Genomic DNA, 14,836 nt, shown 5'->3' on the forward strand with positions numbered 1-14,836 from the left:
TTGTAAGGAGAGTGATCACTTTAGATAAGCTATTACCAGCAGGAGAGTGGGGTGGGAGGAAAGAAAGTGGTAAACACCCATTTTTTCATGCTTTGTGTGTATAAAAAGATCTTCTATACTTTCCACAGTATGCATCCGATGAAGGGAGCTGTAGCTCACAAAAACTTATGCTCAAATAAATTGGTTAGTCTGTAAGGTGCCACAAGTACTCCTTTTCTTTTTGCGAATACAGACTAACACGGCTGTTACTCTGAAACCTAATAGAAAGTAGGAGCCCTTTCTAGACTAGGGATGGGCAAACTACGGTCCGTGGGCCGCATCCGGCCTGTCAGGCCTTTTAATCTGGCCCTTGAGCTCCAGCCAGGGAGTGGGGTCGGTGGCTTGCTGCGCAGCTCCCAGAAGCAGCGGCATGTCCCCTCTCCAGCTCCTATGCATAGGGCAGCCAGGGGGCTCTCTGCACACTGCCCCTGCCCCAAGCACCACCCCCTGCAGCTCCCATTGGCTGGGAACCACGGTCAATGGGAGCTGCAGGGGCGGGAGCTACAGGGGCAGCACCTGCGGACGGGGCAGCGTGCAGAGCCGCATGGCTGGCACTGCACCCTGCGTGGGAGCTGTAGGCGAGCATGTCACTGCTTCTGGGAGCTGCGGGGGTGGCACCTGCAGATGGGGCAGTGCGCAGAGCTGCCTGGCTGCACCTCCACGTAGGAGTTGGAGGAGGGACATGCTGCTGCTTCTGGGAGCTGTTTGAGGTAAGTGCTGCCCAGAGCCTGAACCCCTGAGCCCCCCATGCCTCAGCTCTCTGCCCCAGCTCTGATCCCCCTCCTGCCCTCCAAACCCCTTGGTCCCAGCCCAGAGCACCCCCCTGCACTCCAAGCCCCTCATCCCCAGCCCCACCCCAGAGCTCACACTACCAGCCAAAGCCCTCAGTCCCACCCACATTCCAACTCCCTGCCTCCTCCCAGAGCCCCCTCCCACCCTCCGAACTCCTTGGTCCCAGCCCAGAGCACCCTCCTGCGCCCCAAACTCCTCATCCCAAATCCTACCCTAGAGCCCACACCTCCAGCTGGAGCCCTCACCCCAACCCCCAATTTCGTGAGCATTCATGGCCTACCATACAATTTTATACCCAGATGTGGCCCTCAGGTCAAAAACTTTGCCCACCCCTGTTCTAGAAGCTCAATTATTGCCAAAAAAAGTTCCAGAGGCTCTGCCTCATTTACGTCCAATGGCTGAAAAAATAATGTGCCTACAACAGATTGTGATATATCTTTTCATATCTTAGGTAGTAATTGATTATTATTAAGATGTTAGTAACTGAAAATAGTATAGGATTTCCTTCAGTTTCTTAGTCAGTTGGAGGCTCATTGCATTACATGGCTATTCTGGTTTGTTCTTTCAGAACTGCTCCAAATCCTGTTGAAGTCAGTGGGAGTTTTTCCACTGATTTATTTAACAGTTGGATTGAGCTCCTGATGCAGATGAGCTATCTGAACTAAACAGGGATATCCATTTAGTTTTATTCTTACCCCCCATTTCCTTTTATGATTTGGAAAACAAATAAAGATATAGTATTTTTAAAGGGTTTTTATTTTGGGGAAGAGCAGAGTTTGTTGTTTTTAAATCTATATGTACTAGAAAGTAATAGCATCTGGTCCTTTGGAAAATGCTGTTTTAGATACTTTTGCTTGAATATTTGTTTTGGAGAACTTTAAGAGCACTGTAGACATTAGATAATGGAATCCTCTGCAACCGCTTGACACTTACATTGCAAGTTTTTGTTTTTTCATCTCATACTGCTGCTTTCCTGAACTCTCATCCACAGAAATCAGTGTGTTTGCATGGTCTTGTTTTTCTCAGTTGCATCATTCTTCTCATTGTTTCTGACTCTTTTCTTACCCTCTCCCTCAAGACATACTTTTGATTGTGACTGCTGAGTTCTGCCACAGCATTTTGCCTTGTGAATTGGAACTCATGGAATTCCCCCCAATAAGAATGTATTTTGATGGAATTATGTTTCCTCCTTTTGGCATAGAAGATAAACCTATGTTTGTCATCTTGTGCTCCCTTATTTAACTGGAGTAGAGCACAAATGAATCCGGTTTAGTCCTAGATTTTACCTGACCAAAAGCAATTCATACCCAATATCTGTCTTACAAATAAAGATTCAAAATAGCAGATCCTTTCCCAATTTTAGATTTTTAAAGTTTAAGATGTCATTTTTAAACTACAAGGGATTTTTATGCTGTCTATAAAGAAAGTGTACAATATAAAAAGGAACAACTAGTGTACATTCAGGTTAGCAGAGTTTAAAATTAGTTTTAAGTAAATATTTACCAGACAATCTTGTATATTGTATTGTAGTCTCTTTCCTTGTGGGTTTCAAAGAGTTCAGAAATTGTTCTTAAAAAAAAAAAAAAAAAGACTGAATCAGCTGGCTAGTCATACTTAATTGTTGTTTTAAAAGAATATGTTTAGACTCTTTGAGAAACTATTTGGAGAACTGAAGGTAAATGCCTCAGAGGGATGTTTCCTACAAAGGTAGAAACTGGGTATCAGTTGTGCTCCACAAGGTACAGTAACTTGTCTATTTGGAAAAAGAAAAGGAGTACTTGTGGCACCTTAGAGACTAACCAATTTATTTGAGCATGAGCATGTTCAAATAAATTGGTTAGTCTCTAAGGTGCCACAAGTACTCCTTTTCTTTTTGCGAATACAGACTAACACGGCTGTTACTCTGAAACTTGTCTATTTGGAACCATGTGCGCTCTGAAATTCTTTACTACTTCAGCTGGTTACTTTGTTAGGTGTAATTTAATTTAAATGTTTTGTTTTGTTTTATTCAGCTATGAAGTCTTAGTTTTATTACTTTTTATCTATGTATTTACCATTGGTTCTTGTGAAGAATTTTCTTCAGGTTCACGTAATAAAATGAACATATTTTCTAATTCGATTGAGACCATTTCCTATCTTAAAAATAGTCATAAAAATATAAATAGCAAGCAGGCAACAAAGTTAACAAATTCTATATGATGTATGCGGACTAAAGGACTTGGGATTCGATAAGGGAGTCCTCACCTTTTAACCTCTAGTTTACTGAGTTGGCACCATCTGGTGACTTTTTACTGTTCTGTATGAAATGGTTTAGGGTTGAAGAGTAAAACTGCAGATCAATAGCTATTCATATAGCATATACAAATTCACATTAAAACAGGATTGTAGAACAGCCATATAGTGCTGGATTACAGTCTTACAGCTACCTAGGAATTTAACAAAATTACATGTTGTTTACTAACATCTTATCAAAGATTTGCAATTAACATGTCTAAGGCCTGGTCTACACTGCGGGGGGTGAGGGGGGAATCGATCTAAGTTAAGCAACTTCAGCTATGTGAATAACGTGGCTGAAGTTGACGTATTTAGACCTACTCACCGCGGTGTCTTCACTACGGTGTCGACTGCTGCTGCTCCCCATTGACTCTGCCTGCGCCTCTCGAGGCGCTGGAATACAGGAGTCGACGGGAGAACGCTCATGGATCAATTTATTGCTTCTAGACTAGATGCGATAAATCAACCCCTGGTGGATTGGTCGCTGCCCACTGATCTGACAGGTAGTATAGACATACCCTAAGACTGCATGAAAAGGTAATTTCCTGAACTATTTTGTTCTGAGATCTCAGAGCCATTCCAATCCAATTTCGGCAGGTAGAGAACTTAATTCCTTAAGTGTTTCCTTACGGCTTCATTGAGCCAGGACATCTGGAAGTTTTGTGCAACAGTTTTGTGAAAATAGGACTCCTCTTTTTTTAAGGACCGACTGACTTGTAAAGAAGAGAGACAGAAGAATAACTCAAGGCTGTTGAGAGATTCTAGATTGTTACACAGAACATGGAGGAATATCACTGGGAAGGATAATACCGAGGTACTGGATCACCCAAGTGATTTGACAGTGGGGTACAGAGATATTCATCATTTTAAGTTGCCTCCTCCAATCTGGCCTATGTCAGTAGTAACCAAGTAGCTACCATTCAGTGGCCAGTCAGTGATCCAGCTGAGTCCTAAGATGAGTTGGTCATTGTAGTTCCACTTGGACAGATATCCACATCACTATAGTGACCTTTTTTGGCAATCAGAGAGAGGTCAGTAACAATGGGCATTTTACTGTTAGGATGTTGTGTGCGTTGAAGATATGAATGCAGCATTAATATAATTAAAGTTCTGAATTCTGATCTTTGCTCAACTCACTATGCAGCCATGGGAAATTCAATCTCTCTGCTACAGTTTCCCCACCTGTGAAAAGGGGATAATAATACTTAAGCATATTGTAAAGATTAACTGTTTGTACAGAGTCTTGAATGTATATAAGCATAGGGTCACTTTTCCACTCCCATTGATTTTAGTACATGCTGGGTTGAAGTCTTAATTAATGCTTCATATTCTAAATTTTCAAACTAATAAGCTTAATCTTAACTAAATGTAGACCTAAATCAAGTGTAGAAATTAACATTCATTTAAAAGAAAGCTGTACTGCTAAATTTGTCTTATCTTTACCCCAGATAGTTTGTTTTGGCTTCTTTGTAAAGAAAACATAGTAACTTAATGCAGTGGACAGCCAGATGTTTATTTTACTAGGTAACACACCGAGCGGGATGTTTCACATTCACAATATAGGTCTGTTAATTCCTCAGTATTTATTCTCTTCAGTTTTGTGGGAATCACAAGGATTGTAAAATTTTAATCTTTGGTTTAAACTCTTTTAACGATGCGTAAAGATATGCTATGCCTATTTTTTGGATAAGGTGTGGTGGTGGGAGAATATGGATTATGGACATTGATCAGCAATTTATTATAGTCACATCAGGGTTGCATTAGCTGCAAGTTCAGAGCATGTGTATTCAGGTGAAGGATTGCATCAATTAGTATTTTGTGTTCCTTTTAAAGAGAAGTGCAAAAGTTCTATCTATTTTTTCTCCTTACTGATGTAACTTGTAAATTATGATATTGGTGTTTTCTGTATGCTGATTTGACTTTGCATACACATTTAAATATACTTTTCTAGCTCTATATAACTTCAATTCTTGTTTTTATCTTTTCACTGTAATGTAGCTTACCTGGTTAAAAGAAAAGAAAATTAAGTGTAACTTTGAGTGGCAAAACAGAGGTGAAAAGTCCCCATAATAGATGACAGGACATTTTAAAATAGCCACTGTACGCCTGGAGCTGTTAACATTTTCTACAGTTGAACATCCAAACACCTAGTGTTTTGTTAATGTGTCAGTAGAGTCACTCCCCTAATCAAAACGTATTTTTTTTCTGTTTTGCTATTGTTTCTGAAGCTAGCCTTAATGACAGCTATTCAGTAATGAAGTCTTTTTTTCCTTTTTGTTTTGTACAGTACTAAAATGATGCCAGAAGGAGAACCCATTGAATAAGTTAGTTCTGTACAGTGTAATATAATTTTAGTGACTGGACTAGTTTTCTGATCTGTGTCAACAAACTTGCATGAAAGAAATACATTTTTCTTCACATTTGATTTAGATAGTTCCTTTTGACATAGTACCATATGTGCTGTACTGCCATAGATTATGTATGAAGAAAAAGCTATTTGAAAGGGATGTGTTAAAATAGAGTATATATATCTGTTACTTTCTTCATTTTGCACAAAAGACTGACTGTGATAGAAAGTTGTTATAATACTGACCCCCAACTCCTATTGTATAGAAACTCAATTTGCATAGCAGTAGTACTAATCAAGATGTTTGGGTTTCCATTAATAGTAACAAGCATATGTGCTTTTTCTTGTTAAGATTGTGAATAGGGTTTTAAGTTCATATTTCTGCCTGATGTATAATTAGAAGACTATCAGTTTGTCCTTAAAGGTTAGGCCTAAATGCTGCTGCTTTACTAATGCATAAATAGTTAAATAACTGAAAATGAAGGATTAAATGTTTTCCTCGTAGTGGTGGTGGAGCAAACCGTGCAGCAAAATTAACAGCTAATTTAGTGGAAAGGGAGAAATGGTTTATTTCACACATTTTCAAACCAAATTAGGAGTCAAAAGAGCTTCCATATTTCTTTTGTGTGATTTATAAGAGGGAGCTCCTGAGAGAGAGAGAGAATTCTTCCACCCTCACCTCCCACTTCATGTGTATTCCTGATGGGTCCTCCACCTTCCTATAATATACTAATCCTTGCTTCCTGGTACTGCATCATGCCATTGTTTAGATAGTTGGAGAGATTTATGTTCAGTGGTTCAAAGCTTGCTTACCAAGAGGCCGAGCACATTGCTTCCATAGCATTGTGTCTGGATGAAGAGTAAACACCTGATCCAGGAAAGCACTTAAACACATTGCTTGGTTTTACTCATGTCAATAATCCCACTGAATTCAGACACTTAAAATAGTATATGGTTCAGTAGTTTGCTGGATTGAACCTTTTTTCAGAAGAGTAGCTGGCATGTTCCTGTCCAAACACGGTTGTTTTCTTTTTACGATAGAACTTTGCATCCTTAAACAGCTGGAATAATCTGAATTTATTTTAGTCAATGCTCTGCTGACTTTGACAAGTGAGGCACAAATCACAAAGTAGTTATTTCCACCTCCACCTGATGTATAATTAGTAGCTATTGAAAGCTTACCTGATTTATAGTGAAGCAGCAGGAGGTGGAACCGGAGCTGCCACCACTGCTACCCAGGCTGGCATGGGGACAGAGCATGGGGCAGGTCCAGGGCTCGGCGGGGGCTCCTCATGTATATGCATGGCACCCCCTCTCCCCGGAGAGAGGGCCAGGAAGGCCCCCACACAGATCCATCCCCGTCCCCTGCAAGCGCCCTGCAGCCCAGGCTCAACTGCTGCAATCCTCCTGTTGCCTCACCAAGCAGTGGTTACCGCAGCAAACCCCTTTTAAAGTGACTCTGGGTGTGGGAAATTGCCATGGTAACAAGTCAGCGTCTTGACGCACTATTAGCTATACCAAAATTTGAGCCTTACGCAGCATTACATTCTTCAAACTCTTTGGCATTGCATTTTGCGACTGGAGAGACTGAGTTGTGACATTTAAATCAAATCACGATTTGTCCTTCAATCTGTATATATTTATGAATTAAATAAAAAGGAATGTACACAATATGTTTTGTAACTTTTGGAAATTCTTGGTTAGGCTGTGCCTCACTGCTGGGGCTGATGAGCTGCCACTGAAGTGCTGCAATCACTCGTCCCTTGAGGGGGTTCCAATAGTCATTCTACTGTACCAAGTGACTTCAGCATCTCTCTCTGGTCAGAGATGCCACACAGCCAGCATCTGGGTGAGCGACTACTCCCAACTGCCATGGAACATTTCCCACCCAGCAACTTATATCTCTCCAGCAGATTCATGGCCCTGCCTTCTACTGACCTACTACTGTTCAGCAAGTTCATTACCTAATTTTCCTTCTGCAAATGAGAGAAAAGTCATAATGGGCCCAATCCTACTAAACATATCCTGGAAATTGAGGATGTTCTTGACATTCCAGGAGGTGTCCAGAAGCTTGCAGAGTTGTACCTGAAGTCACGGTCCACTGATACTTTAGATTAAGTATATATTCCCATTTTAGAAGCTTTTCCAAATTTTTCATAAATGTCACCTAAATAGAAACATTAACTTAAATGGGAATTGGGCATGCAAATCCCTTAGCCATATTTGAAAACCTCTGCATAAATTCTTAACGTGGTAGAAGGGACTTGCAAACGTATGTTCTTGAGCATACTTAATGCTTTATGCATTACTCTTTCAAACATGAGTCTTTTTCTTGGTTCATCAGTGGTTTGGAGCGGTGTCCAGAATGTTGCATTTTTTTTGTGAAGTAGAAATGTTATACTAGTGAAACATTAACTATGTGCAGCCTTTTATAAGACAAGTTTTTAAATTCCAGGGACTATTAGGAGTCCTAAATTGTGTGGTTAGTATTTTTTGGCTCTATAATAACTTTCTTACATTTCAAACTTTTCTCCAGGTGTTGCTGGTCTTCTGAAGTGGTCAACCAGATTCCCTTAAAGTGGTCCTCTGAGTTATAACACCGGTGAGTAAAAGAAATTAAGATTGCATTAGCTATTGTTTCCATGTTTTGTTAGACCTTGAAGTTGGGTAACTACTTGATAGATGGAAGATGTCTAGATTCTTCTCATTTTAAAGATCCTTTTTTTAGCACTAAATACCATTCATCTGAATATAAGCACTGATAGAGTACACCAAACTTGAAGGAAGTTACAGAATACATGAACTTGGTGACTACTTAACAAAATAAATAAAGGAATAAAAAGCCTTAGTTTTCAGTGCATTAGAAAATCTTGTATTTGAAAGATTGAACTTAAATATTTCAAATAAATGAGTTACAGCAGCACTTGGTGCAACACTAGTATAAGTTGATATGTGTTGTATTTAGTATAACTCATGACTCTTGTAATTTCATATTCAGGCATCAAAGTGTATAGGATAAATAATTTTTTTTAACATTTGTGAGAATAGTTCTGATGGAGCATATCTAGAAATACAGAGTGAATTAAGGAATTACAGCAAACTGAGTTTCCTCGTATTAGAAACCTTATATTTCAGTGGTTCTTAAACTTTTATTTTGTGTCTCTTTTTAAAGATTTATCCTCTCCTCTCTCATTGCAAATCCCTCATGTCTCTTGTGGCAACGCAGGACGAATAATCTTTTAAAAAATTCATTATTATTTGAAATTTATTGTAGATGTTTTTGTAAACATCTTAGTTTAATTGTCAGCATAGATCAATAGCAGAGCATGAGAGTAAGACTGACAGACGGACATAATATATCATCTTAACTCTCTCCAATGTGGTACTTTTAAAAAAATGATGCAGAAGAAATGTGTTGCTCCAATTGAGAATTAACTCGTGAGTAGAGGAGAATTTCCACGCACCCTTTACATCTTATACTTTTGCCTTTTTGGTAGTGTCATATACTTGAGTATCCTATTAATTATGACAGGTTTCAGCGTGGTAGCCGTGTTAGTCTGTATCAGCAAAAAAACCGAGGAGTACTTGTGGCATCAGTCTCTAAGGTATTTAACTTCAGCTCACTGCCCTAATTTATCAAGATGATGGTTAGGATTGCTGATCTTGACAAAGTGGAGAAGTGGTCTAAAATAAATAGGATGAAATTCAATAAGGAAAAATGCAAAGTACTACACTTAGGAAGGAAATGCATAATATAAAACAGGAAATGATTGCCTAGGAAGGAGTACTGTAAATGAGAGTCGTCAATGTAATACCGTTGCAAATAAAAAAACCAAACACACAACATTCTGGGATGTATTAGCAGAAGTGTTGTAGTGGAGAACTGTGTCCAGTTATGGGCACCACACTTCGGGAAAGATGGACAAATTGGAGAATTTCCAGAGGAGAGCAACAAAAATTATTAAAGGTCTAGAAAATATGACCTACGAGGAAATATTGCAAAAATTGGGTTTGATTAGTCTGGAGAAGAGAAGACTGTGGAGGAGGGGGACATGATAATAGTCTTCAAATACATAAAAGGTTGTTATAAAGAGGAGGGTGGTAAATTGTTCTCCTTAACTGCTGAGGACAGGACAAGCAGTAATGGGCTTAAATTGCAGCAAGGGAGATTTAGGTTAGACATTAGGAAAAACTTTCCTACTGTAAGGATAGTTTAAGCACTGGAACAGGTTACTTAGGCAGATTGTAGAGACTGTCACTAGAGGTTTTTAAGAGCAGGTTAGAGAAACACCTGTTGAGATGGTCTAGATAATACTTATTCCTGCCACAGTGCAAGGGACTGGACTAGATGACCTATCAAATTCCCTTCCAGTCCTACATTTCTATAATTAATCTTGACTTTCACAGTGTTTGCAATCCGTCCCATCTTTTAGCATTTAGATATTATTGCATGTACTATCCACTCTAATGACTGAGGATAAATAGAACAGATAATGGTGTTTGGTTCAAAATGTACCCACCTGTGTCACCAAGGTGCATCTTTAATTACCCTCTGTATTCTAATGTTTTGTGGCTATTGCATATATATCCTACAGATCATATTTTGTTTGTTTAGCTTTCCACTACTTATTACTATTGCTAGAGTTCCAAGGGCAACACAAATGAAAGATAATGAGCATCTCTTGCCTATTTTTCTTCATATTCCCTCTTTCTATTATGGCCTCTGGATAACTATATGCTTGGGATTTTTGTTTGGTTTTTTTATTTTCTAAAAATAGGATTAATCCCAAAATTTTTTTGGTGGGGAGGAGTATAAGTAGTTTACCAACAGGAATGTCATCTAGAACTGTATACAATTATTTCCTAAAGTAAATTATAGTGGTGAGGAAGTGTCACTGTAGTTAAGGTTGCATTGTGACATCTGTTTTAAGGTCTAACCTTTTTGTCTTCTAAAATTGACATGCTTAGTCAGATTTCTTTGTTGTGTCTTGGGAGGGTGCAGGGTAAGATTAGTAACCCAAATTAGGAGTCATTTGAGCCAGCAGTTCTGGAGATGTGTAAGCCCCACAAAATAACCATTTAAAAAAAAATTCTAGGTGGGTTTTTCCCCCCCAGAGCTAAAGATCAAACTATTGATGTGATGTGGGTCAAAATGGTCTCAATCTGTTGAGTTTTACCCAAGGTAGTAAATGGCACCCACTAAATTTTTGGGGGACCCAAACTGAAAACGGTATTTAAGAAAATGTACATTTTTTACACTATGCATGAGCCAATACAAAAAAAAACCCTGCAGGAATGGAAACCCTTTAGCTTTTCTATTTGCTTTAAACTTGACTCTTCTAAGTGCTCTAAAATCTAGATGGTTACACAGTCCTTGTCTACACTGGCAAGTTTCTGCACAGTAAAGCAGCTTTCTGCTCTGTAACTCCCGAGGGGTACACACTGCCAAGCCACTTAGTGTGCTTAAACTGCGCAGTTGTAGCGCTCTAAAAATCCCACCCCAACGAGAGGCGTGCAGCTTTCTGCACCAGGGCTACAGCTCTGCGGTGCCGGTGTAGACACCATGGCAATTACAGCGCTGCCGTTGGCCTCCGGGAGGTGTCCCACAATGCCTCTTCTGGCCTCTCTGGTCATCGGTTTGAACTCTACTGCCCTCCCCTCCGATGTCCAACTGTCATTCCCACCCCGTGAATTCCTTTGCAGATTTGAAAGTCCCCTTCCTGTTTGCTCGTTGATGCGTGCAGTGGTCTCAGCACATCATTCTGGGTGGCCATGCCTGCTCCACGCACCAGGCGATCCCCCGCTGGGAGCAATGTCGAGCTGCTGGACCTCATCAGCATTTGGGGAGAGGAGGCTGTCCAGTCCCAGCTGCGCTCCAGCCTCAGGAATTATGATACCTACGGACAGATTTCACGATGCATGGTAGAAAGGGGCCATGACCGGGACACATTGCAGTGCAGGGTAAAAGTGAAGGACCTGCCCAGAGTGCACCTCTCTGAATAGCGCTGCAAGTGTGAACATGCTATTGCGCAGGCAGCTGTCAATGTGAACACACAACAGCGGTTTTCCTTCAGCGCTTTCTGCGCAGTGCTCTAACTGCCGGCGCTGTAACTCTGCCAGTGTAGGCGTGCCCTCAGATGGCTTTGAAATTTGGTGCATCTCATGGGGGCGTGGAGTAGTGTTACGTTCCAAATGTGCAGTCATTTCACTGAGGGGTTCCCAAGTTACAGGGCCCTCCCCAAAACCAGTTTCCTTCTGAGCCTTGTACTGCTAAACTGAGAGGTACTAATGACTGAATGAATTACTCACCTCTTGATGTCAATTAACCCATCTAAGAACAGATTAATCACAAGCACCCACCTAAGACAAAAGGAGTCTTGAACTGAGTAGCTGAAAGTTACTGAAATTTGTGAAGATGTGTCTATGCTACAAGCACTACAGCAGCACAGCTGCAGCTACACCACGGTGTAGCATTCTAGTGCAGACACTTGCTATAGCGGCACAATGGATTTTTTCCATCTCTGTAGTAAATCTACCCTCTTGAGAGCTGATAGCGTAAGTTAACAGGAGAATTCCTCTGTTGATCAAGTGATGTCTATCCCAGGGCTTATGTCAGCTCAACTATGTCTCTTGGGCGTATGGTTATTTTTTTACACCCCTGAGTGATCTAGCTAAATTGACTGACTTAAGTTTTAGGTGTATATCAGGCCTGAATTTTGAGTGGCAATTTCATTTCAAGTCGTGCTAACTTCACCATGGTCTGTGGTGCTGGCGGTGGCGCCCAGTGGCGTGTGTTCGGACCTGAGGGTTTGCTGCTGTTGCCACTCTGCACCCCAAGAGGTTGATTTTGAGGTCCTGCAGCTTTCCACCCATCTCCTCCTCTGCTCCAGCTGTTGGACCAGCAGGCTGGGGGTGAGCCAAGCATGAAAGCAGTTCTGTGTTGCCATTTAGATGGTCATTTAACAACTTTGTTTGTTTGCCAAAAATGCTTGCTAACAGTCCTGAATCCAATTTCAATATATTTTTTTTAAATCAATATCTTAGCCAAAAACAGAAAATTAAGTTGTTGACAGTTATTTGTGACAAGTTTGGTTTGGGGCAGGAAGTGGGCCAGTTTTCATTACAGAAACAAAAAATGTTGACTGGCTTTCCTATAGTCCTGTTACTGCTAAATAGAGCCCTCCAACAACTGTTATGTGCTCATCTCCTTACAAGTGTACAGAGTGACCATATGTTGTACTAAGATTCTCTTGAGTCAGTATAGCTTTTGCCAGCCCAGAGTTGGGCAGCCAATGTCTTACGTTTTCACAATGTTTTGTCCATAAAGTAAATACACCGTTAGTATGAGTTAAAAAGGCCAGGGACACTTTCTTGTGAAGAATCTGTGCAGCGGAGCACGCTAGAGCTGTGAAAATGTCAGTTTTTGATGGCAGTGATTTACAGGCAGTGATTTATCATGTATTTCTGGCAGTGCTGCTATTGCTAATGTCTTTCCAAACAAATATAAGGCACAACAGGACTTTGGTAACATTTCTGTGCTACCTTAATCGAGATGAGATGATTCTGTGCTGACTTCATTTTGGTCACTTTGTGCTTTACCTAGGAATAAAACTAGTTATATTTTCCCACTGCTTGGAAACCCAGCTTATTAAACTGGATAATGTCATTGATCTATTTACACTATAAGGTTGATATAGATTTGTAACTAACATTAAGACTGATGCCCACTACACATTTAAAACCAAAAAGTGGCTTTGTAAAAATGACATGGGTTTCCAACTCTATTGTGACTCAGTCAGGGTGGAGCCCCTTGTGAGGTGTCTTCACACTAGTTCAAGATCACAGGCTCATGGCTATCCTATATTAGTTATTTTAAATAATTCTGATAATCTGACAATAATTTAAACCGTTCTTTCTTTAAAAGACACCCTTATAAGTTATGTTGTATCAAAAACAACTTTCCGGGTCACAAAAAAGAAAACTGAAAGATGAAATAGGATTAGCTAAACAAGCACAGAAGTGTTCTATACTTAAGTTTGTAAGTCATGAAAACAATGAAGTTGATGATCATCAAGTAGCTGCCGAAGAAAATTTTTATGCAGACGAAGCTCAAGAAACGCAACACCACACAGAACAATAATTTGAAACAGATGCAGACACAAAACAAGAAATTACAACAGTTGAAACTGTACTAGCATGGGATGTAGATGACATTGGCGCATAGCCACAACCTTTAAACAACGAATTACTTGCCATTATACTTGAGAGAGGCCCTGTGAGAATAAAAGGTCTTGAATATCCTAAAGACATTAGAGGTAGGAAATTCACAGAAAACAATTACTACAAAAGACTTTCTAACGGTGAAATTGTCAACAGATGGTGGCTTGTGTACTCTAAATGCAGGGATGCTGTATTTTGTTTCCCATGCAAGATTTTCAATAGTTGCAATTTTAAGATAGCAACCATGGGTATTAGTGATTGGAAAAATCTTAGTCACACATTACCGCAACATGAAAAGGCACAACACCACAGTGAAAGTATGCACAAATGGTGTTTGCTGAGTATAAGGTTTAAAAAATCAGAGAACTCTTGATGGCCAAAATCAAAGATTGCTGGAGTCAGAAGCAGCATTGGCATAGTCTTCTTGAACATCTATTATCTATTGTTGAATATCTATCAACAATCAATCTTGCTTTTAGAGGAAGTGTTGAGAAATTATTCCAGCCCAAAAATGGCAATTTTGGGGGCCTTGTACAACTGCTGGGAAAATTTGACACAGTGATGAGTGAACATCTCCGAAGAGTAACTGAAAATGAAATACATGACCACTATTTGGGACCAAGAATTCAAAATGAACAGATCATGCTAATGAGTGATAAAGTGAAAGACAAAATTGTTTCATTGGTTACTTTGGCAAAATATTTTGCCGTAATTCTAGATTGCGCTCCAGATATAAGTCATCAAGAACAGATGTTGTTAGTAGTGAGATTTGTTGACATTTAGTGATTCAGCATAGATTACAGTTAAGGAATCGTTTATCACATTTTTAGAAGTAGAGGGCACTACAGGTTTTGGACTTCTTCAAGCTTTCTTTGATGAAGTAAAACAAATGGGATTGTCTGTAATGAATATTAGAGGACAAGGCTATGATAATGGTGCCAATAATGGTGCCAATTTCTGGCGTGCAAGCTAGATTGCTGGCAGAAAATCCATGAGCCTTTTTTGTTCCATGTGCATGCCACAGCCTTAATTTGATTTTGTGTGATATGGCCAAGTCTTCTGTAGAAGCTATGTCTTTTTTTGGTTTGCTGCAACACATTTACATGCTCTTTTCAGCTTCCACTCAATGATGGCAAATATTCAAAGCACATGTCAATGGTATTA

At 40.0% G+C, this 14,836-nt stretch overlaps 1 protein-coding gene across 6 annotated transcripts in view; it reads left to right on the plus strand.

Annotated features, from left to right (window-relative positions):
• Positions 1-14,836, plus strand: part of LHFPL2 (LHFPL tetraspan subfamily member 2) — a 195,017-nt gene that overhangs the window by 82,573 nt on the left and 97,608 nt on the right. For 3 of the 6 annotated variants that reach the window (XM_073344157.1, XM_073344154.1, XM_073344156.1), the window contains 2 exons: positions 7,157-7,301; positions 7,989-8,054. The gene's annotated coding sequence lies outside the window, so the exon portion shown is untranslated. The remainder of the gene's footprint in view (positions 1-7,156; positions 7,302-7,988; positions 8,055-14,836) is intronic. The other 3 variants (XM_073344155.1, XM_073344159.1, XM_073344160.1) reach the window with 1 other exon arrangement.

Source organism: Lepidochelys kempii, chromosome 5 (assembly GCF_965140265.1).
Source record: "Lepidochelys kempii isolate rLepKem1 chromosome 5, rLepKem1.hap2, whole genome shotgun sequence".
Classification (NCBI taxonomy): Eukaryota; Metazoa; Chordata; order Testudines; family Cheloniidae; genus Lepidochelys; species Lepidochelys kempii.